The 23,213-nt window shown below is 53.5% G+C and overlaps 5 non-coding genes across 5 annotated transcripts; 3 read left to right on the forward strand and 2 right to left on the reverse strand.

Annotated features, from left to right (window-relative positions):
• Window positions 1–3,061: 3,061 nt before the first annotated feature.
• TRNAG-GCC (transfer RNA glycine (anticodon GCC)) lies at window positions 3,062–3,132 on the reverse strand. Its single transcript has one exon. It is a non-coding gene; the product is annotated as a tRNA-Gly (tRNA).
• Window positions 3,133–4,614: 1,482 nt separating this feature from the next.
• On the reverse strand, window positions 4,615–4,697 carry TRNAL-CAG (transfer RNA leucine (anticodon CAG)). The gene has a single exon. It is a non-coding gene; the product is annotated as a tRNA-Leu (tRNA).
• A 557-nt stretch (window positions 4,698–5,254) lies between these two features.
• On the forward strand, window positions 5,255–5,326 carry TRNAD-GUC (transfer RNA aspartic acid (anticodon GUC)). Its single transcript has one exon. It is a non-coding gene; the product is annotated as a tRNA-Asp (tRNA).
• Window positions 5,327–6,068: 742 nt separating this feature from the next.
• On the forward strand, window positions 6,069–6,140 carry TRNAG-UCC (transfer RNA glycine (anticodon UCC)). Its single transcript has one exon. It is a non-coding gene; the product is annotated as a tRNA-Gly (tRNA).
• A 278-nt stretch (window positions 6,141–6,418) lies between these two features.
• TRNAE-CUC (transfer RNA glutamic acid (anticodon CUC)) lies at window positions 6,419–6,490 on the forward strand. Its single transcript has one exon. It is a non-coding gene; the product is annotated as a tRNA-Glu (tRNA).
• Window positions 6,491–23,213: the final 16,723 nt, after the last annotated feature.

A 23,213-nucleotide genomic window follows, 5' to 3' on the forward strand; every position in this document is an offset into this window, starting at 1 on the left:
CCACCGTACCGCCCCAGAGACCAAAGTCACCACCCATCAGGAGGGAGTGTCCAGTGTCGGGGGTGACACTGCTGGGGCCTCAGGGTGGGATGGGGCGGGGTGGCTGGCAGCGCAGGTGGCTGTGATTTCATGAGGGCCAAGGAGAGCTCCCATGTGACCGAGCACAGTCATCCCTCCAGGGTACACGCCCGCAGAGGGCAAACCTCGGGGAGGTCTGAGGGTCCGGACACCGCCACCGCCACGGCAGCACCGCCTGCCAGGGCCCGTACACGGAGCAAACCCCAGCGCCCAGCCACACACGGCGGGCCCAAGAACGGGTGGCATCGATGCAGCATGGAGCCATCACTCAGGCATCAGAAACACGTCAACTATTGCCATTTGTCACAAGCAATGATGCAGCTGGAGACTCTTACACTCGGCGGAGAATGTCAGACCGCGTTGGACAGAGGCATGTGGAGCACGGAAAATAATACAAAACGAAGCTATTTGCCAGGAGAAACCGACTCCCGCAGAAACCCACCTTAGGGTAACGCAAGCGGAAAGGCAGCGCTGGAGGGATGACTGGGGAGCTGCAACGCACAGATACGCAGGACCCTGTCTAAAGGGAGAAGCGCCAAGTTCATCCAGTTCAACACAGGGAATCAGCGTCAGTGCCCTGGAGTAACCTCAAGGGAAAAGAATCTGAAACCATATATGACACTCGAGATCTGCACAAGCAAAACAGGATCACTCTGCGGTCCACCGGAAACCAGCACAATATCGGGAATCCACTGTACTTCCGCAACAACCGTGACTACGACGTCGGAGTAAGCTTTCAAAAGAAAACTAACTCAGCAGGCAATGAAGTCAGCGGAAAACAGGTGAGCTATGCCAACCCCACCCTGGGTACATATCCACGAAAGTCGCACCTCTTCATCCGGAAAGACACATGCAACCCCCTCAGTCACAGCAGCACCGTTTGCCATAGCCGAGACGTGGAGAAAACCCTAGTGCCCATCCCCAAAGGCTCAGCCACCAAGATGCAGTATCAGAGAAAGGGAGAGAACGGGATGTCACCGAGCCGTCCACAAGAGGCAGATAGTGTCACTGGCAGCAACGGCGGCTGGAGCTGCAGAATATTACCCTTGGTGAGGGAAGTCAAACAGACAAGGTCACGGATGGGTGGACTCTAAAGTGTTGTACAAATGAATCCCTGGGCCAACCAGACACAGACTCTCAGACACAGGAAAGCCGCTTGGGGCTTCCCAAGGGGTGCAGTCAGGGACGGAGGGATGAATGAGGAGCTGGGCTCAACGGATCAACCGTACCAGTACTGCGTAGGAAGGGGAGGAGGAACAAGGACACGCGGGATACCGCAGGGAATGAGATCCCATATCCTGTCATCACCCGTAATGGAAACGAGCTGAACACATAAGCCCCCCCCACCCACAGACAGGACTGAACCCCAACGCTGTACAGCGGAAACGGACACCAGGTTGTAGATCAACTACGCTTCCAGGACAAGTGCTACTCCGTCGAAGTCAGTCAGTCGAGGATCAGTCCAGCAATAGGAAAAGAAGAGCTTCCATTATGATCCAGGAAAGCCAACCCTGGGCACGCGTCGGGAAAAGACGACAAACACCCCTAATGGGGAGAGATGCAGGCATCCCCCAGGGTCACCGCAGCCCTCTGTGCCGGAGCCGAGACCCGCGGGAAACGCCCAAGTGCCCGTCGGCACGTGGCCGGCACAAGAAGGTGAGGGATATCTGTACCGTGGAATATGACGCAGCCCTCAAAAGGAGCCGCCATCGCCATGGGCCGCAAGGTCAGACGGACCCACAGAAGGGTCCGCTCAGTGAAGTGAGTCGCTTGGATAGGGAGAAAGCTCTGTGGACTCTAACGACGAATACAGACGAATCTATGCGCAAAGGGAAAGTGACCTTGAGACCTCGAAAACGTACATAGGGCTACCCAAGGGGAAAGGCAGGGAGGGACGAAGTTGAAGTCGGATCAAGAGATAGGAAAGACTGTGCTTACAGTAGAAGAGCAACAGAGCTTTCCTCTGTAGCAGGAGAAGTGTATTTGTATCTCGCCTTCACCTACACTGGAAGACCACCTGGCAAAGAACAGGGGACTGAATCACTTTGCCGGGCACCTGAGACTCACCCAGGAATGTGAATCCGTTCTACTTGTGTTCGAAGAAGCAGAAAAAGGAGCAGGCCGTGGCTTGAAGTGGGGGGTGGGGGAGGCAGGCCAGTGGGACAGATGCAAAGGCAGGTTCCTTGGCAAGAGTGGGATTTGGAACGGCTCAGGGAGGAACGGGGCGTGGGGGGCGGGGTGTGTGGAGATGGGGAGGCGGGGAGCTGGGGGTGGGATGGGTGCATGTGGGGGAGTAGGGGACGGTGAGGCTGCAGGCTGAGGTGGGGGTGCTCTTGGGGCAGGGCTGATGCTGAGGTGAGGCGCGCAAGAGGGTTTCAGGGGAAGGGGTGGTGTTTGAGGTGGTGAGGGCGTTGCTGTTGGAAACCTATTTCTGCCGAGGCCAGGCCCGAGGGCGAGGGCCGGCAGCTGGTGGACTTCTTTGGAACTCGTCCTGCAAGACGTGGTCCAGGGACCCTGCAGGCAAAAGGGAGGTATGCTTGCCAGATGTGGCAGCTCCCTTGCTCCTGGCTGTGCAAACGTAGTGTGATTGATTTCTCTCGGAGTGTGGGGAGAGTGAGGCAGGGAGCTTGGAGACGGACGTTGTGAAAGATGAAGTGTGGTGCGGGCGGCTGCCAGCGGTGGGGTATTCCTGCCAGTGCAATCCCCGAGCCCTCGGCTGGGTCCGGGTGAGAACGCGAGCAAACACAAGAAAGGTGCCTGGACGCACGGGCGGCTGAGCCCGCAGGGTTTGGGGCCACGAAGGCTTGGCAGCAGGGCCTTTTGTGGGTGAGGTGGGGAGGGTCCTGGGCGTCTGCGTGGGAGAGGCAGCGGGCGGCAGGTAGCAAGCCAGCGTTTGCAGGAGCGCTGCCTCGAGCGCGTTTCAGCGGGCAGACCTAGTTGGGCTCTGGGGCCGCACCGTGGGACCAAAAGGGGACGCTGGGGCTGCATGGGCCGGGAATCGAACCCGGGCCTCCCGCGTGGCAGGCGAGAATTCTACCACTGAACCACCCATGCACCGGTGGCCAGCGCCGCCCGTCGCTGCCCCCTCAGGCGCTGGCCGCCACCCGCCCGCCGCTGCTCACTGCTCGCCCGTGGGCATCTCTCTGCCCCGTTGCAGCAGGAGACGACGGGCGGGCGACCTGTAAGACAGGATCCGAGCACGTGCAGGACCCCGGGGCGCGGCGCTCTCGCAGGAGCCCGGGGCGACGGGACGCGGGCCCACTCGGCCCGTCCCGCGCCTTCTGCGCCGACCACGGCCGCCGCGACCCTGTCGCTGTCGCGTGAGGGCGCCGGGAGCCGACGCCGTCTGCCCGGCGCCGGGATCCCTGTCAGGTGCAGGCGCTGCGTGGTCGCTGCGGCCGCGCGCCATCGTTCCTCTCAGCGACCGCCGGGTCCCGACCCAAAGTCCCTCTGGCGGGCTGGCTTTCCGGCCGTGCCGGGGTGGGGCGTGCGAGAGCGGGCGGGGGAAGGGACGCCGGGCTCGGTCTGTGCGGGAAGCGCGAGCGCGGGAGGGCGACGCCTCCGAGCGCCTCCGCCACCGCCCCCCGCCCGCCATCCCATCCTTAGAACCGCGCTCAGGCCCAAGGACCCAAAGGCGTGTGAGCCTGGCTCCTGCGCTCTGGCCGACCGCGCTCCCGGGGTCCGGCTCTGACTGGGTGGTGGTGGTGAGCAGGGGCCCTTTGGCAGAGCGGCTCCTGGCTCGGGGACTGCCGGCTGAGAGGCAGGGAGCGCGCCAGGGCGGGCTTGGCTCCGGCCGGGGCAGCGGCTTCCCACGGGAACGGGCGCCGTGGCGCCGAGGTCGGGGGCGCGGGCCGGGCGCCGGGGGGTGGGCTGGACGGGCACGCAGGGCTTCCGCTCCCTCCCCAGCGGAGCACCCTTCCCGGGACGGACTCGTGCAAGGAAGGCCGGTGTGCGCTGGCCAGCAGGAAGGCTGGATGGCACGCGTCCCGGGCGGGCGGCAGGCAGGTTGCGGCCCGGCCAAGATCGCACGGCGGACAAGGGTCGAGGGCACGCGGCAGCCCCTTAGCGGGCAAGGCGGGGGCTCGGCCGCCTCGCTGTGGCTGGGGAGCGCAGGCGGGCCGGCGGGGCGGGCGCGGAGGACGGGGTGCCGGCCTGGCGGGAGAGCTGGCGGGGGCAGCCGTGGAAGCAAGGCTGCGAGGGCGAGTAGGCCGTTCCCCGGGCAGAAGTCGGAGCGCCGGCGAAGGGAGGAGGGCTTGCCACCCGCCGCGGGGCTGCGTGCTTCGGCGCGGCCGGGGGCGGGGCTTGGCGGGGCTGTGGGAGTGGGAGTGGGAGGGTGGGCGAGTGTGGGCCAGGGGGAGGCAGGGAGGCAGGAAAAGCAGCAGCTGCAGCTGCAGCCAGCTGGCGAGGAAAGATGCGCTGAGAAGGACTGAAGGTGCCTTCTGTGGGGGTGCAGGTGGCGGCGGGAGGGCGTGTGTGGAGAAAGGCAGTGGCGCGCGGAGGACGGGTGCGTTTGTCCGGCGGGCCAAAAGGCTGGCTTGTCAGGAGTGGGATTCGAACCCACGCCTCCAGGGGAGACTGCGACCTGAACGCAGCGCCTTAGACCGCTCGGCCATCCTGACGGCGGGCCTGGCTGGGCGCGTGGCCGCTCGCCTGGCTGGGACCCGACGCGGCGCGAGCACCGGCGCCCTTGGCGGGCCGCGCGGGGCGCCACGCCAGGCAGGCAGGCAGGCAGGCAGGCGGGCGGGCGGGCGTCCGGAGTGGGGGTCGACGGAGCCGGCGCGCGGCGGCCGGCCGAGGCGCCTGGCTCCGCCGCCGCTCGCGCCGCGGACCCAGAGGGCCCTGGGCGGGCCGGCCCTCCCCACCCGCGCCTCTCCTGGCCCGACGCCGGCCGGCGCGCGCCCACCGTGTCGTCGCAGCCCCGCTTGCCTTCTCGCGCCCCCTTCTCCCGGCGGAACGCCCGCGTTGGAGGCAAGAGGCGGCGCGCTGGGGAGGGTCCAGCGCCCCGGGGTCCGGGTCCCTGTCGGGGTGGCGGGCTGCCGCTGTGACCGAGGCGGTTGGTTTGGTGCGCGGTTGGGTCGGGACCCGTGGTGGCCGGCGGCCCGTGCTGGGCAAGGGGAGGCGTGGGCAGGCAGCCCGAGAGCCCGAGGGCGGCCGGGCGGCAGGACGGTCGCCGCCGTCCTCGTTAGTATAGTGGTGAGTATCCCCGCCTGTCACGCGGGAGACCGGGGTTCGATTCCCCGACGGGGAGGCAACACACCCTTTTTGGTGGCCGCGGTCGCTCTCTGTCCTGCCGCCAGGCCCCCAAGGGCCCTTCGTCTCCTCCCGCCGTCTTTGGGCGAGGCGCCAGGGCGCCGCCGACGGCGGTGCCCGGCCTAGCTCCCGGCGACCCCCTCTGCCCGTGCAGCGCTCCAGCCTGAGCCCTTTGTCGTCGGCGGGCGCACGGTCGCCACGGCGGAGCGAGGGCCTCCTTGGCGACCCCACGGCCTTGCCCGACCATAGCCGGATCTGGCGGCCGGCCGGCCGCCCGCCCACGCGCCGACCCCCAGTGGCTGCCTGAGTGGGCTCGTGGGCTCGCGACGGCCCCGCCGCGTGCAGGCAGGTGGGTCCCGTGTCCCCTTGTCGTCGTGGGAAGTGGCCTCGCCCAGCGCCCGGTGGAGTAGGGCTTTGGCCAGCTGGGTGCTGGAAGCTGCGTGCCCCGCGTTGCCCGCCGGGGGTGAGGGCGGGGAGGCGTTGGCGGGCCGCGGCGGGGAGCGAAGGGCCGGAGGGCCGCAAGGCCGCGGGGGCGCCGCCCTGGGGCGGTGGGGCCGGTGGATTCCCGGCGACCGCGTGGCGCTGGCGCGCTTGGGGCGCCGCGTGGCTGCTGGGGGCGCCGGCGGCGGCGGCGCAGAGCCTCCGGCTGACGGGGCGTCGGGGCAGGGATGCGGAGGCGGCGGCGAGAGTATGCTGGGGCGAGCCCGGGGCCGGCGTCTGGCGGCCGCCCGGGCTGTGGAGCGTTGGTGGTATAGTGGTGAGCATAGCTGCCTTCCAAGCAGTTGACCCGGGTTCGATTCCCGGCCAACGCAGCGGGCCGACCTTTTGCTGAGTTCCAGCGCTCTCCCGGCAGGGGCGTTCGGGGCACAGAGAGGTGGGAGCAGGGAGCCAGCCCGCTGGCCGGCGGCTTTTGGCGTGTGTGCGAGAAGCCGGCGGCGCGCGCAGTGTTTTGAGGGTGCTGAAAGCAAGACGGCACGCCAGGGCAGGCGGCTGGACTTGCAAAGGCCGGGTGTGGGCAGCAAGGTGGCACGGGCGGGTGGCATGGAGGCGCGGGGCTCACCAGGAGCAGGCGAGGGCTGAACCCCGACGCTCCCTGGTGGTCTAGTGGTTAGGATTCGGCGCTCTCACCGCCGCGGCCCGGGTTCGATTCCCGGTCAGGGAAGCCTTTCTTCTTCCTCTCCGCCTGCCACCTGCCCACGTCCTCGCTGGACACCCTGCCACCCTTTTCTTAGCCTACGCTTGCTCAGCGCTGCGCCAGAGGCCCCCGGGACCCTGCCCGTCCAGCCCCAGCACGATTCAGGCCACCTCCGCCGTCCCGCGGGGCAAAGGTTTTGGCCGCAGTGGCAACCTCGCGCCGCTTCCACCACGACGCGCCTGAGGCCTCCCATCCACCACACCCCCCACCCCCACCCCCCGCCTCCCTCCCTCCTGAGGGGCTGCGGCTGCTGCCCCTGGTGGTGGCGGTGATGCTCCTGGGCTTGGGCTGGTTCTCCTGCTGGGGGTGGTGGTGAGGAGGTGGGCTTGGATAGGGCGGGCGGCGGTAGGGGTGGGGGTAGGGCTGTGGCGGTCGCCAGCTGGGGGCCAGCAGCGGCAGGGGCGGTGGCCACAGCCGAAGGTGAGCGAGGGGGATCTGCCTCTGGGAGTGGGGGCCGTGGCCGCGGACCGCCTGCCTTGTCGTGTCTCTCATGCCAGCCACCTCTCTGGGCGGCTTGGCCAGTGCGTGCCAGGTCCCGGGCTGGCTGTGACTCCCGTGTGCCGCTGGCGGCTCCAAGAGGGTTCTGGTCTTGAGTGGGCTCTGGGAGGCGGACCACGGCGCCCGGGAGGCATGGGTAGCAGTTCAGTCGCCCAGAGGCAGCGACGCCTGCCAGGGAGGACAACCCGACCATCGTGCTGTTTCCCTTGCCTGACCACAGCTCTCAATCCTACTGGACTGAGGCAAGATTTACCCAGGCCTCCCTCCCCCACTCGTAACCAAAGGTGGGCACTCGGGTGCACACACACACACACACACACACACAGAGCGCCCTGTTCCACGCACCCCTCCCCTAGTTATGACATCGAATAGTTTCCCATTCTCTCCAAACTGTCTATCCAGGATCCACTCCATCCCTCTCCCCACCCTGTCACCGTCTTCCCTAGGAACTCTGCGCGAGGGTGATCCTCCAGCACAGTCTCCTCTTGGCCCCGTCTCGGCTGGTCTATCCCCAAAGGGTTTCACGTCTGTTCAAGGACTGTGTCCTTCGGAGGGGAAGTGGACGGCAGACGAAAGGCACCAACGTGCGGCGAGGGCGGCACACTCGGGTGCGATGGCACAAAGGCGAGTCCCCTGTGGGAAAGGAGCCCCTGTGGCCCGACGTGTGCTTGCCGTCGCCAAAGGAGGTTTCCTCGAGGCCCCTGCCGGGGCTGTGGGCGTCAGAGTGCATGGGGGAGAGTATCGGAGGAAGGTGCTTGGGGCCATGGCTGGTGGGCGCCCCACGTGGATCAGGGACCCGGGCAGGGCGATCGCGAGCAGAGGGCGCGGCGGCGAGCAGGGAGCTGGGAGGCAGGCCCCGGGGTGCTCGGTCGGGGCGTCTGCATGGACGGCCGGCGGGAAGGGGCGGCGTGGGGCTCTCGGGGACCTGGCCGAAAGATCGGCAGGCCACTGGAGCAGGGCGTCTACAGAAGCATGGGCGCGGCGGCGAAGCCGTGCCAGGCACATGTGAGAGGCTGGGACGGATCTGCGGTAGGTAGGGGTGGGCGTGGGGGTAGGGCTGGGGCTGCGCAGCCAGACGGAGGCCCGCACTGGTGAACGCCAGGGCAGGGCAGGCCAGGGCAGGACGTGTGAGGGATAGCCCGAGCTCCAGGGGGATGTTGGTGGGGAGGTGGGGCCGAGCCTGGAGTCTGGCGGGAAAGGCAGAGGGCAGCCCGTGACAGTGAGGGGGCTGTGGCGTGAGGAAGATGGCGGGTGAGCACTCCATTTGGGTGGGGTGGCGGGTGAGCGGGGGCGAGCCACACTGGTGCTCGGTGCCACAGGCTGCTCAGGCTCGGCGGCGGGCTGTGGCTCTGGGCGGAGGCTAGGACGCAGGCAAGCGAAGGACAGAAACGGAGTGCCAGCGCCAGCTGGGGGCCAGACCCGGTCCGAGATGGGTGGGCCCACCGTACCGCCCCAGAGACCAAAGTCACCACCCATCAGGAGGGAGTGTCCAGTGTCGGGGGTGACACTGCTGGGGCCTCAGGGTGGGATGGGGCTGGGGTGGCTGGCAGCGCAGGTGGCTGTGATTTCATGAGGGCCAAGGAGAGCTCCCATGTGACCGAGCACAGTCATCCCTCCAGGGTACACGCCCGCAGAGGGCAAACCTCGGGGAGGTCTGAGGGTCCGGACACCGCCACCGCCACGGCAGCACCGCCTGCCAGGGCCCGTACACGGAGCAAACCCCAGCGCCCAGCCACACACGGCGGGCCCAAGAACGGGTGGCATCGATGCAGCATGGAGCCATCACTCAGGCATCAGAAACACGGCAAGTATTGCCATTTGTCACAAGCAATGATGCAGCTGGAGACTCTTACACTCGGCGGAGAATGTCAGACCGCGTTGGACAGAGGCATGTGGAGCATGGAAAATAATACAAAACGAAGCTATTTGCCAGGAGAAACCGACTCCCGCAGAAACCCACCTTAGGGTAACGCAAGCGGAAAGGCAGCGCTGGAGGGATGACTGGGGAGCTGCAACGCACAGATACGCAGGACCCTGTCTAAAGGGAGAAGCGCCAAGTTCATCCAGTTCAACACAGGGAATCAGTGTCAGTGCCCAGGAGTAACCTCAAGTGGAAAAGAATCTGAAACCATATATGACACTCGAGATCTGCACAAGCAAAACAGGATCACTCTGCCGACCACCGGAAACCAGCACAATATTGGGAATCCACTGTACTTCCGCAACAACCGTGACTACGATGTCGGAGTAAGCTTTCAAAAGAAAACTAACTCAGCAGGGAATGAAGTCAGAGGAAAACAGGTGAGCTATGCCAACCCCACCCTGGGTACATATCCACGAAAGTCGCACCTCTTCATCCGGAAAGACACATGCAACCCCCACAGTCACAGCAGCACCGTTTGCCATAGCCGAGACGTGGAGAAAACCCTAGTGCCCATCCCCAAAGGCTCAGCCACCAAGATGCAGTATCAGAGAAAGGGAGAGAACGGGATGTCACCGAGCCGTCCACAAGAGGCAGATAGTGTCACTGGCAGCAACGGCGGCTGGAGCTGCAGAATATTACCCTTGGTGAGGGAAGTCAAACAGACAAGGTCACGGATGGGTGGACTCTAAAGTGTTGTACAAATGAATCCCTGGGCCAACCAGACACAGACTCTCAGACACAGGAAAGCCGCTTGGGGCTTCCCAAGGGTGCAGTCAGGGACCGAGGGATGAATGAGGAGCCGGGCTCAACGGATCAACCGTACCAGTACTGCGTAGGAAGGGGAGGAGGAACAAGGACACGCTGGATACCGCAGGGAATGAGATCCCATATCCTGTCATCACCCGTAATGGAAACGAGCTGAACACATAAGCCCCCCCCCACCCACAGACAGGACTGAACCCCAACGCTGTGCAGCGGAAACGGACACCAGGTTGTAGATCAACTACGCTTCCAGGACAAGTGCTACTCCATCGAAGTCAGTCAGTCGAGGATCATCCAGTCATAGGAAAAAGAAGAGCTTCCATTGTGATCCAGGAAAGCCAACCCTGGGCACCTTTCGGGAAAAGACGAGAAATATCCCCAATGGGGAGAGATGCAGGCATCCCCCAGGGTCACCGCAGCCCTCTGTGCCGGAGCCGAGACCCGCGGGAAACGCCCAAGTGCCCGTCGGCACGTGGCCGGCACAAGAAGGTGAGGGATATCTGTACCGTGGAATATGACGCAGCCCTCAAGAAGGAGCCGCCATCGCCATGGGCCGCAAGGTCAGATTGACCCACTGAAGGGTCCACTCAGCGAAGTGAGGTGGTTGGAGCAGGAGAAAGCTCTGTGGACTCTAACGACCAGTACAAATGAATATGTAGTCTGAGCAGGACCCAGCCTCCTTGCCTTAATTGACCTGGTCTTCTTGCCTTGGATTTTCTGTCAATAGAGAATGAATCTCTGAATGCTTTATCTAGGGGTGGGAGGGTGGGAGAATATACCTCCTGCCTCAAGCCCAGACTGGCTCACAATGAGCCCAAAGTGTCATAGTTCTTGCAAGGGAATGAGCCTGGATAGAATAGAGAGAAAATTTCAAATAGCGCAAACTGGAGCAAATCATCACCAAGTGAAGCACAATATGGTCGTAGCTCAGGAGGTTTCTTGGCTCCGAAAAGCTTCATGCTGGGATGGCTGGGGCCTGTCAGGAAGAGTCCCTATATCTTCCCGAGAGCAAAGTGAGCTCATGCAGCTGCTAGAGACTCAAGAGGCTGTTCCTAGCTGTAGTCAGCCTGCCATGGACAGAGACTCCTGACTGGGTCACCAAACTCAACTTTGTGTGCCTAACAGTAAGGCCAAACGAACGGAAACTTCAGAGTTTGGAGCAGAGAAAATTTTATTGCAGGGCCAAGCAAGGAGATTGAGTGGCTTGTGCTCATAAAAAGAGGAACTCTCTGATAGTGTTGGGGGAGAATTTTTATGGGCAAATTTAGAGTGAGGGCTGCAGGGTGTATGAGTTTTAATCAGGTGATGGTGAGGAAACAGGGTGGTGTTCCAGGAATCAAAGGCTCAGTCTGAAGTTAGCACCCTTTACCTGAGTGAGGACCTTAGTTTCTGCAGAACTGAAGGGTATTGTTATGTATAATCCTTGGACTTCCCTGGTGGCTGAGATGGTAAAGTGTCTTGTCTACAGTGCGAGAGACTCGGGTTCAATCCCTGGGTTGGGAAGATCCCCTGGAGAAGGAAGTGGCAATCCACTCCAGTATATTGCCTGGAAAATCCTATGGTCAGAAGAGCCTGGAAGGCTACAGTCCATGGGGTCGCAAAGAGTTGGACACGACTGAGCGACTTCACTTCACTCAGGAGGAACCAGGACCTTGCCCAGAAGATGCCTTGACTTGACTTCTTGACTGCTTCTCCTTTGTTTGTGCACTCCCTCACTTCCCTGATTAGGAAGTGTTTCAGTTTGCCCTTTGGAAATCAGTGAAAGTGTAGGAGGCTGAAGCCTTTTTTTCTGAAAATAAGAAAGGGAAGCAGAAAATACCTGCACTCCAGAGGGCCCCACAAGGTCCTGTTCATTTCAGTTTTCATTTAGAAACATCTCCTTGTAATTTGTTCTTTCTTTAGTCTTTTCTCAGCTGTGATGGGAAAGAGAGATATGTTTTTGTTATATCAGTTCAGTCGCCCAATCATATCTGACTCTTTGTGACCCCATGAATCACAGCACGCCAGGCCCTCCTGTCCATCACCAACTCCTGGAGTTTACTTAAACTCATGGCCATCGAGTCGGCAATGCCATCCAGCCATCTCATCCTCTGTCGTCCCCTTCTCCTCCTGCCCCCAATCGCTCCCAGCATCAGGGTCTTTTCCAATGAGTCAGCTCTTCGTATGAGGTGGCCAAAGTACTGGAGTTTCAGCTTTAGCATCAGTCCTTCCAGTGAACACCCAGGACTGATCTCCTTTAGGATGGACTGATTGGATCTCCTTGTAGTCCAAGGGACTCTCAAGAGTCTTCTCCAACACCACAGTTCAAAAGCATCAATTCTTCAGCGCTCAGCTTTCTTCACAGTCCAACTCTCACATCCACACACATGACCACTGGAAAAACCATAGCCCTGACTAGACGGACCTTTGTTGGCAAAGTAATGTCTCTGCTTTTGAATATGCTATCTAGGTTGGTCATAACTTTCCTTCAGAAGGAAAAATAGTTTTCTCTCTATTCTTCTAGGGTCTTGGCTGAGATGACCCTCCTCCATCTGCCCTATGATAAAACATTAATGGAAGACTTCTCTGGTGGTCCGTTTATTAAGAACATGCCTGCCCATGCAGGGGACGTGGGTTCAATCCCTGGTTCAGGAAGATGCCACATGCTTTGGGTCAACTAAGCTTGTATGCCACAACTACTGAGCCCATGCATTGAAATTACTGAAGGCTGTGCACTCTAGAGTTCCTGCTCTGCCACAGGAGAAGCCATGCCAATGAGAAGCAGGCACACTGCAACTAGAGCATAGCCCCTGCTAACCACAACCAGAGAAAGCCCACACACAGTGATGAAGACCCAGTGCAGCCAAAATTAATTGTATATAGGAGGTATACATATTATTAAAGTTGTTTGTTTTCCTCCATCAATTATTTTTAAATTTATTTTCGGTTGTACTGGGTCTTTGTTGCTGTGTGTGGGCTTTCTCTAGTTGTGGTGAGTGGGGGTAACTCTAGTGGCAGTGCATGGGCTTCTGAACTCGGGGAGATGGTGAGGGACAGGAAGGCTCAACGTGCTGCAGTACATGGGGTCTCAAACAGTCAGACTCGACTGGGAGACTGCAGAGCAACAGCACACCTCCTGTATACACGAGAGATACCCAGGAAAGCTGAATGGCTCCCTGAAACGGCTCAGGGCATTACCTTAAATACTATATTCCGCTAAAGACAGAAGAAAGATTTTGGAAGTAGGGGAGTGAGTTATTAGGAAAAGTGCATTAAAGGGTAAGATTGTTATGCATTTAGCCTGCAGAGATAATGATTTCTTATGATTTAGGGTGATTCTTCTCTTCCTGGTATATATAGAGATATAGCTGTACAAATGGGGATTTCCCTTCCAAATATAACTTTCCCTTACACAGAGAAAATTCTGCTTAGCTTTCAGAGCTTGTCTAGTGTCTGCTGTTTCTAAAAAATAAGCAGTTCAAGATAATCCTTATGACAGTGAGGCATATTTTGGGGTGGTATATTCTGCTTTTCTTCTCAACCAGTAACAGAGACACCTAGGTGAGAGAGCTAATTCTTAGGTAGGTTGATAAGGAAACCAGGGACCTCAAGGAGGAGGAAGGGACAACCTTTTTCTTCTACATTCCTACATCTTTGTCATATAAGATGTTTTTTTCTTAAGCTCTGAGTTATTAATGGAAACAATCTATTTTGCCTTAAACTAACTTTCTTTAAGCCTAGAGCTAACGATTACACAACAAAACACATCTTGCTCAAGGTATGTTTTTCCTTAAGCTCTGTACTAATGATTATGTAACAACAAGGTATCTTGTTTGAGGACAGGCTTCTCCTTCACAGAAACCTTCTGACTAATCCTATTATCTTAAGATGTGTGTTGTGGGAGTGGGTCTGTTAAGACCCTTACAACCTTGAGATATTCTTTTGATCTATTGCTAGTAACCAATTGAAAAAGTATATAGATCCCTTCTCTGGCTGCTGTCTATGGGGTTGCACAGAGTTGGACACGACTGAAGCGACTTAGCTGCAGCAGCAGCAGCAGCATAGATCCCTTGCTAAGTCTGCCCCCTTCTGATGTCTATGTCAGAAGCTTTCTCTGTCCCCTTTTCACCTTAATAAATCTTTTGCTGCATGAAGCTCTGAGTGACTGAAGCTGCATCTTTGGTCCCGAAGCTAAATTCTCTCCTTTTGAGATGATAAATATGACTTTGTTCACCATAAGCTATCACTAGGTTTTTCTAAAACAATGCAAATATTTGAGCTATAGCCAGTCAAATAATTTCCTTGCTCTTTTCTCTAAAATAGTCTTTCTCCAAGTTCCTATTTGTGGACTACTCAGTCACTTCTGTGGAGCCCTATACCAAAGTCATAGGTGTGGAGCCCTGAACCAAGGTCACAGGACAAAAATCCCTGGAAGTGACCAAGCCCCATAGGAACTGCTGCCATGAGCCTTCGGATCTAAACCAGTCAGTTTCCTGACTCCATATCAGGCAAAATACCCACCCCATTACCCATCCTGTAGCATCCTATGTGCATGCATGCTCAGTCACTTCAGTTGTGTCTGACTCTTTGCAACCCCATGGACTGTAGCCTGAAAGGCTCCTCTGTTCATAGAATTCTCCAGAATACTGGAGAATGCTGGAGTTGGTTGCTGTTCCCTCCTCCAGGGGCTCTTCCTGACCCAGAGGTCAAACCTAGGTCTGCATGGCAGACAGGTCCCTGAGCCACTGGGGAAGCCCATAGCACCCTAACCAGTTACCTAATGCCACCATTCCAGTAGGAATTTTCTCTGTCTTGAGGCTATAAAAATTGGCTACTAGCCTGCGAAAGGTTCAGATTTCCCTTGCAGTTCTAACAGTGTCTCCCACTGTAATAAACCTTAATTTCCTCTCATTCTGCCTTATGTTTAGAAATTCTTTTCCAATCCATGCACAGACCACACTATTTTGGTGGCCTATACAGGGATTTGGGGTCTCTTCCCTCACCTGTTCTTTCTCAGAGGAGCCCTCTATGAGCAGGCAAGAGCCTGTGGCAGCAACTGAGGACCTCTGGCCAGGGTTACCGTCTGGTGTATTCCAAAGGCCCTACTGCCGACTGTGCCCCAGTAGCTACCACCCAAATGGGTGAGGGTCTCACTTTTTGACTTCTTTCTGTTAGGTAGGTAGAATAGGGAAAAGGAGTCCAAAATGGCAGTGGCTAAAAAACAAGGAAGGTCAAAGGAAGGTCCGAGGACCAGAGTGAAGACTTCAGGTAGAACAAACAGCACTCCTGGCTAAGCCCAATTTGCATAGGGCAGGCCTGGGGGAGGAAAACATATAAAAGGAGGAGCCAAAGCGCTTTCTCTCTCTTTCTCTCCCACGTGCGTGCACTCTTTCTCTCTCTCTCCCCCTCTCCCATGCGCTCCTCCACTGATTTGCCTAAGAGCTATAACATGGTTTGTCCAAGACCCGAGAGCTGTGATGCGCCGAGGGCTTTAATGTCCGCCGCTCCGAATCTTTGCTGTGATGAGACAAAGAACTGAGGAACACACGCTCACGTGACATTTCCAAATGATGACTAGGCCAATCAATATTGTGCAGGCATGGGTCGGACACTTAAGAGACATTAGGGTGTCTGGCGCTTGAAAGTTCCCTTGAAGGATAAGGGAGTTATGGGATGGACCAGACCACAAGGGCATCCACCCTCAACAAGACAACTTGCGTGCTCCGTGTCACATGTTACTTTGAGCAAAACAGCCCATTGTCCCCTGGCCACTGCTTCCCCGACAGGATTGTAAGGTGGAATCCTCAGCCTGTCTTCCCTGTCACTTTCACTTCTTTTCCTTTCCATCTGGGTTGATTTAAGGAGCCTAGGTGTTGCCTGTGAGCCATCCCAAGAGTGCCTTCCACATTTCAGGGAATTGCCAAATGGTGCTACCCACCGTGCTCCCAGGTGCTCCCAGGTGCTCCCAGGTCTTTCCCAGCCTGGGTCACATGGTTCTTTAGCTGCTAGGTTCTCAAGGGTCACCTCTCACTGTCAGATGCGACTCTTAGGGTGATTAGCCGTCTTGTGCCATAAGTCGCATGGAGAGATCACTGGGACAAAGGGATGCCTTTCTGTAAGCTGGTGACTAAGTACTTGCAGTCTAAGGCATGTAGGCTAAGAATGGTATATCCCAGGAACCTCTCTCAGACACAGCCCTTGCCTACATTCTCAGGAACTGAAAAAAATTTGATCTTTAAAATCTCAAAAAGGACTGGCCCCAATATAAATAGGAGGACCAAAAAAAAAAAAAAGCCCTTTGAATGGCACACCAGATTGTAGCATAATCCTTCAACTTAATCTCTTTTGGCACAAGCAGGAAAGGACTCAGAGGTTCCTGATGTTCAGTCCTTCACGGCCCTGAGTCAGAATTCAGATTTGAGGGACTCATGCCACATGTGTCTTTCTGTTGTTGCCTTATCCCCCATCCCTCTCTGTCTCCTTCTCCATCAGATTTCCTAGATGACCTCTACTTGACCTTTCCTATCCATGTGCACATGTACTAAGTCACTTCAGTCGTGTCCGACTCATTGCAACCCTATGGACTGTAGCTTGCCAGGCTTCTCTGTCTATGGGATTCCCCAGGCAAGAATCCTGGAGTGGGTTGCCGTGCCCTCCTCCATTAGTATCCACATTTGATCTCTGTTGTCAGAGACAAGGAAAGGTTTCTGAGGTCTCCTTTGGCCTAGGACTTTCTCCTATAACCAAACGCCTGAGGGATCAAAAACCCTCCTAACATTCTAAAGAAGCTCCTTCTAACTACTCCTACCTCTCAGGGTGGGAAGGGACCAAACTTCCCCCACCCCTCCAGATTCTGATCATAGGAAGACCTCACCTCCCCAGAGGGACAGTCTCTGCTGGGACAACATCTTATCAGTCAGTCTGCCCCTGTTATCAGAGCCGATTTGAATGCTATCTAAATTTTAGCTCTGAGTCCATAACCACAGAAAGAAAAAGACAATATGGCCATGATATTAGACTCTGGAGAAAACTGGTTAAAATGAAACCTTTTTGAAATTACAAAACTGTTCTTACATATGCAACTAGAAGAAGTTAGCTTGTTAAACAAAAATATGCCTAGGAGAAAGCTTGAAGTTAACTTATCATGTCCTTTGCCTGAGACTTCAGCGTTAGGCAAATTAGAACCTCAAGCCAAAAAAGTGGGGGAGGGTAAAGAGACAGTACATCTCAAGTGGAAAATTATGAGATCTCTCTCTGTGTTTATTGTATGTCTCTGTGTGTCTTTGTCTTTGGGTAATATTGCTGAAGTTAATTTGTAAATGAGCTCTAATTTAACTGGCCTAAATAAAAGTAAATGCTTACAAATAAAACAATTCTAAATACAACAGAAATTAAGCTAAATGAATTTCAGCTTTGTGCAAACTGGGAGATATTTAGTATTAAATTCATATTTGGTATTAATGCTTGTTTGCTAGCCTAATTATTCATAATGATCTGGTATGTCCTGGTAAAATATCAGTCCTAATTCTAGTTATTATCTAAGTGTTGCATGTAACAGCAGTAACCAAGTTACTTTTTTAAAAACAAACTTTATATGGGGACCATTTTGAAGTCTTTATTGAATTTGTTACAATATTTCTTCTGTTTCATATTTCAGTATTTTGGCCAGGAGGCATGTGGAATCTTAGCTCCCTGAGCAGAGATCAAACCTGTACCCCCTACATTGGGAGGTGAAGTCTTAACCCCTTTACCACCAAGGAAGTCCCCAAGTTACTTTTTTTCAGTGGCATTGTAGTCAGATTTTAAATGTGCCTTCTTGTCATCATAGAAAACTACGGTTTCACTCTGATGCCTTTGCAAAATATATGTATATAACCTCTTCAAGATTTGTGGACAGGACTTTCTAAGGTTAAATTAATAGTAAGCTGGTATCAGACTGGAATTCGGTTTTCCGTCTCTGTTAAGAGAACAAGGTTTACTTGGAATGTGGCTTTTGATAAGACTATGTGAACTTTTTGCCTTTAAATAATTTATGTTTGTTTCTAAAGCATTTTGTTACTTTGGTAAAGTAAATAAATATCATTTCACAATTATCTATGAAGATTATGGTACATGTAGATAAAACTCATTCTGCTTCTACGAAAAATCAACCCCTCACTGTCAGACTTTTGCTATTCCGATGTCCTTAAAACTTGACATTAATCTACTCCTCAATCAGGGAATTTAAAATGGGTAAATAATTGCTGTAAATCAAGCAATCAGGGCTTTGGAAATCCAAGAAGGCCACTTGGTTTCCCAGCTCCCTGAAAAACCGCATTTTTATTTGATGGCTTAAACCCTTTTCAGGCTGTAGTGTTAATGCCCTCACAATGAAAAAGAAATTATGTTTCACTGAATCTTAAATTCTAGTTATGTTAATTAAGGTCTGTGTTTACTATGACTCATTTCTGAGATAGTTGTTTTGTTATATTGCTAGAAGTTTTATTTAAGCTATTAAAAGAGACACTCTAAATTTGTTTCTAAAGCATATCTCAATAATCAGTCTTTGGATGAAGACCAGATGCTCCATGATTTACAACCAGGAAATTAACACCAGGCTACAGTCATTTAACAAGCTGTCAGATGGCCTGGGAATGTAATGAACTATGCTTAATGGAAGTTCTTGACTTAAATTCTTACTTTTGACATTACTAATAACAGCTAGGTATATTATTTTCTATGTCGCTTGTTTCAGAAGATTGTTTTTTACATTACCAAATGTGTGACTGAGTGTCTGATAAAATGCTGATATATACTTTCATATGAGATCAGACATGGGAAGAAGCAACAAGAGGGAATATTTTCCTGGACCAAGAGGCTAGTAACACAAGTGTGGTCCAGAGACTTTTGCTACTTGCAAGTTCTGGTCCAATAACAGCACATTGAGAGGCCTATCAACAAAAGCTTCAACAGAACTGGGAATGGGCATTCCTAGCACCATGGGACACAATGGCCATGAAATGCCCCCAAACCAGGGTCAAATTTATGACCCAAAGGGGTTCTGCCGACTGGAAATTGCACTTGCCATCTGCCTCTACAAAGATTAAATCATGACCCCTGCAAGCTTCTGACCTTCAGGGTCAGCTGAAAGGAGTTCAGGGTGGTGATCAGAGGCACGGGGAAAAACTGGAAGAACAGGCCTTCAGACAGTCAGACATTTTCAGGTAAAGAATTTTATGAGCATCTTCTCATACCTAGAGAAACACTCACCTCACAGACTGCTTTCTGGTCCTGGTCCTCCTGGCCAGCCCCTCTTCTATACCCTGAAGTTTTTCTACTTCTATTAATCTTTGGGCCATGTATCTTTAACCTTCTTATTAAGTTTCTTTCTTCTAGAATGCAACAAATAAATCACCAAGTGGTGGTAAGACAGGGATATCACTCTGCCAACATCCAGACAATGCTGGAACAAGCTGCCTTATCATTTCATAGACTCTCATCTCCCTCCATAATTGCCCCCTGACAGAAAGTGGACCCTATGACACCCCTGTCCAGGTTGAAGAAGTCAGAGAGGTCATCACCCCTCTCCCCAATGAGTCTGGGTCCCCAGACTGAGTCCCCATGGTCTATCCCATAGGTAGACAGTTACAGTCATGAGCAGGCTGTTAAGGGGCCAGAGATATGGCCCACAAGTAGAAAGAGGGGGTAATGTGGAACCCTATACCAAAGGCACAGGTGTGGAGCCCAAGGTCATGGGATTAAAAATCTCTGGGACTGACCAAGCCCCATAGCAACTATTGCCATGAGCCTCCAAATCTAAACCAGCCAGTTCCCTGACCCCATATTAGGTAAAATATCTACTGTATTACCCACCCCATAGCATCCTAACCAATCATCTATGGCCACCATTCCAGTAGGGATTTTCTCTATTTTGAGGCTATAAAAGTTGGCGACTAGCCTGTGAAACGGCTCAGCTCTCCCTCGAGCTGCCCTGCCGTTTTAACAGTAGCTATCACTCGAGCTTTATTCTCCTCTCATTCTGCCTATGTTTCGAAATTCTTTTCCAACCTGTGTATGGACCATGACCACTTCCAATTTGGTGCTGCTCAGTTGGAACTGATTATTGCTCAAATGAACTCTTAAAATTTTTTAAAAATATTTATCTTTTAACAGTTTCTTTTTGTGCAAATGACGGTGTAAGGCTTCAGAAAGAGTCTTCTGCAAAATGCCATTTTTGTGTGAGAATTATTTTACGCTAAAGGCAATGGAAATCAAGCCGGACTCTGCTGGGCCCTCCCCATATCTGGTGGCCTCAGCCTGCAGTAGCTTGAAGCAGGATTTCAGTCCCTGGGAGGCTGAAGTCAGGTTGTGGTAGTGAGAGCACTGAACACTAGCCACTAGACTTCCAGGGACAGTGGCCTGTGACAAGGCCTCTGCCTGAGGGCTTTGTAGAAATGAATTCCCACAAAGATATGGAAAATAGTGTAACAAGTAAAACGTTTATTAGGAGGAAAAATGGTATGTGTGAATAGGCACACAAGGGCAGACTCAGAGAGACAGCGTCATGGACCTGTGGTAGTTTGAATCACTTACATTGGGCGAATCTTCTAAGTTTCCTTTAACTGATCATCTTGCTTTGCCTGAGTCCCTGTTTGGTTTATCTCAGGGTCCTCCCATGTGTGTAGACACGTCTCTTAGCCAAGATGAATTCTATTGAAGAGACCTATGGGTAGGTTGACATCACCTACTATTGGGGGGGTGCCGCCTCCCTTTCTGATCTTCAGGGAGGCTTTCTGCACATGTGTAGTCCAGATGGTCTCCGTGACTTTGAGAATGAGGAAAATGTGGTCTCTGTCTTTTCATCTGAGCAGGGCTCAGCTTCCATTATTATCCTCCTGCTATTATCCTCATCTTAGAGTATCCAGAAGTATTGAGAAGACTCCAGTTTCTCAGCCCGGGGTCCACTGTCTCCTGCCTCACTCCTGGGTAAATAAGCTTTTCCATGTTTCTTGTGCTTTATTTGTAGGGAAGAGGCTTCAGCCACCTAGAAATTCTCTGGTTCCAAAGGGCAGATGCAAGCAGTTTCTAATTAGGGAAGAAGTGAGGGAATGCAGAAGCAAAGGAAAAGCTGTCAAGAAACAATAATGTAGTGATATAACACAGAGTCTAGTTCCTCCTCAAGGGATATACCTAGCAATATGACACATATCTTTAAGTTCTGCAGAAACCAATGCTGAAAAATTGGCCTCTCTGCACCAGTGCTGAATCAAATCTCAAAGAGAATTTTGGGTGAAGTAGAAAAGAATAACTATCGCTTTACTGGGCAAAGGGGAACACAGCAGACTTGTGCCCTGAAAAGCTGTGTTCCAATCCAGGAAGATCTGTTCAGGAGTTTTACAGGAATGGTTCAAAGGCAGGGTTGTTGATAAAATTAGGGTGTGTGCAGGGCCTTCAGCCCTTTAGTCTGGCTGGAAGTGGCTCTGATTCTCAAGGATATCAAACCCTAACCTCTCTGGAATGAGTTTTGTTTCATTATTAGTTCATATTCCACATGTTAGAGGTTTTAGTTTTGTAGACGAGCTAAGAAAGTTATGTATATCCCTTGAAGCAGAACCAGGACCCTGCTCCAAGGCCACACTATTGTTTCTTGGCTGCTCCTCTCCTGACTTGTCTCTGTATCTCCTCGCTTCCCTGCTTAGCAACTGTTTGAATCTGCCTTTTGGGACAGAGGGAAGGCGCTGAATGTGGAGTCTACTCCCTGCAAACAAGGGGCAGAGGGCCCTGAAAAGCTTCTGTGCCCATGAGCCCTGCAGGCTCCTGCTTGGTTTCAAAACTAAGCTTCCCCTTCACTCCACCCCCTGCTCCAGGTGGAGGATGGTGACTTCATGCTGAGCACCGGATTCCTGGAAGACTGTCCTATTACCTCACCATCCACCAATCAGAAGAAAGTCATACACCATGCAGCTCTCACCCCAAATTTTCCTTATAAGAACTTTTTCTCCCAAACTGAAATCAGACATCCTAGTCGGTCCTATTCTTTGGGTAAGATACGCTGGCTAAAGCTGAGTTGGAGAATTGTGATTGGTGGATGTTAGGTTGCCCGCACAGGCGTTTTCTGTCAGTGCAGGCTGACGTAGATTTACGTGTGTAGTGTTGTGAGCTGGGCCTACAGTACGGAGGGCAGTCTCCATGTGAAGGATCCTGATATGTAAATTAATTTTACTGATTCCACGCCCCTTTGATCACACTTTCCATTGTATTGAGAGGATTGATCAACATTAAAGTATTGGCACAACTCTGAGCTACCATAGAATCATATTGGCTCTCTGGCTGGAATCTAGAGGTTAGGATATTGAGGTCTCAGTCCCATAAGTGGCAATTTTCATCATCCCATCTTTGGCATTCTAGGTGAAGGTAGATCATTTGTCTGGTCTCCTGCAGCTGCACACGTGCCTTTAAGAGAAAATGCATGAGCACCAGGGAGACTATCAAAAAGATTATAAGCAGAATAATTCCCAACGTTTGCAGAGTGCTCAAACACCACGGTCCCCTGGCCCAAAACAACTTAGATCAAATAGATCAAAGAAAGGCTGCAGCAAAGGAGACACTTTACTAAGCAAAGTGACTTTTCAGTTATCTCAGGTAACTGAGTTTCAACTTCCCCAGAAGTGTTAATCCAACTACAGCAAGTGGTGTTGGCAATGGACAGACACTTCTTGCTCCTCTACAAGATATCAAGGGCTATCCTATTACAAGAACAACACTGGTCAGAGAATCCAGGGATTTTGGTTGGGCTGCTATTGTTTTAACAGTAGATTTCTATGATATCTTCAAGACTTAAGGGTAGGTTCCTAATCACAGCCTCATTTGCACTGACTCCTAGCCTAGGAAATAGGGATCTGCCAAAGGAAGAAAAAAATTTTAATTAATTAATTTATTTTAATTGGAGGCTAATTACTTTGTAATATTGTAGTGGGTTTTGCAATACATTGACATGAATTAGCCATGGGTGTACATGTGCTCCCCATCCTGAACCCCTCTCCCACCTCCCTCCCCATCCCATCCCTCAGGGACATCCCAGTGCACCAGCCCCAAGCACCCTGTCTCATGCATCGAAACTGGACTGGCGATCTATTTCACATGGTAATATACATGTTTCAATGCTATTCTCTCAAATCATCCCACCCTTGCCTTCTCCCACAGAGTCCAAAAGTCTGTTCTTTACATCTGTGTCTCTTTTGCTGTCTCTCATATAGGGTCATCGTTACCATCTTTCTAAATTCCATATATATGCGTTAATATACTATATTGGTATTTTTCTTTCTGACTTACTTCACTCTGTATAATAGGCTCCAGTTTCATCCACCTCATTAGAATTGATTCAAATGCATTCTTTTTAATAGCTGAGTAATATTCCATTGTGTATATGTACCACAGCTTTCTTATCCATTCATCCACTGACAGGCCTCTAGGTTGTTTCCATGTCCTTGCTATTATAAACAGTGCTGTGATGAACATTGGGGTACACGTGTTTCTTTCAATTCTGGT

The sequence above is a fragment of the Ovis aries genome, chromosome 1 (genome assembly GCF_016772045.2).
Source record: "Ovis aries strain OAR_USU_Benz2616 breed Rambouillet chromosome 1, ARS-UI_Ramb_v3.0, whole genome shotgun sequence".
Lineage (NCBI taxonomy): Eukaryota > Metazoa > Chordata > Mammalia > Artiodactyla > Bovidae > Ovis > Ovis aries.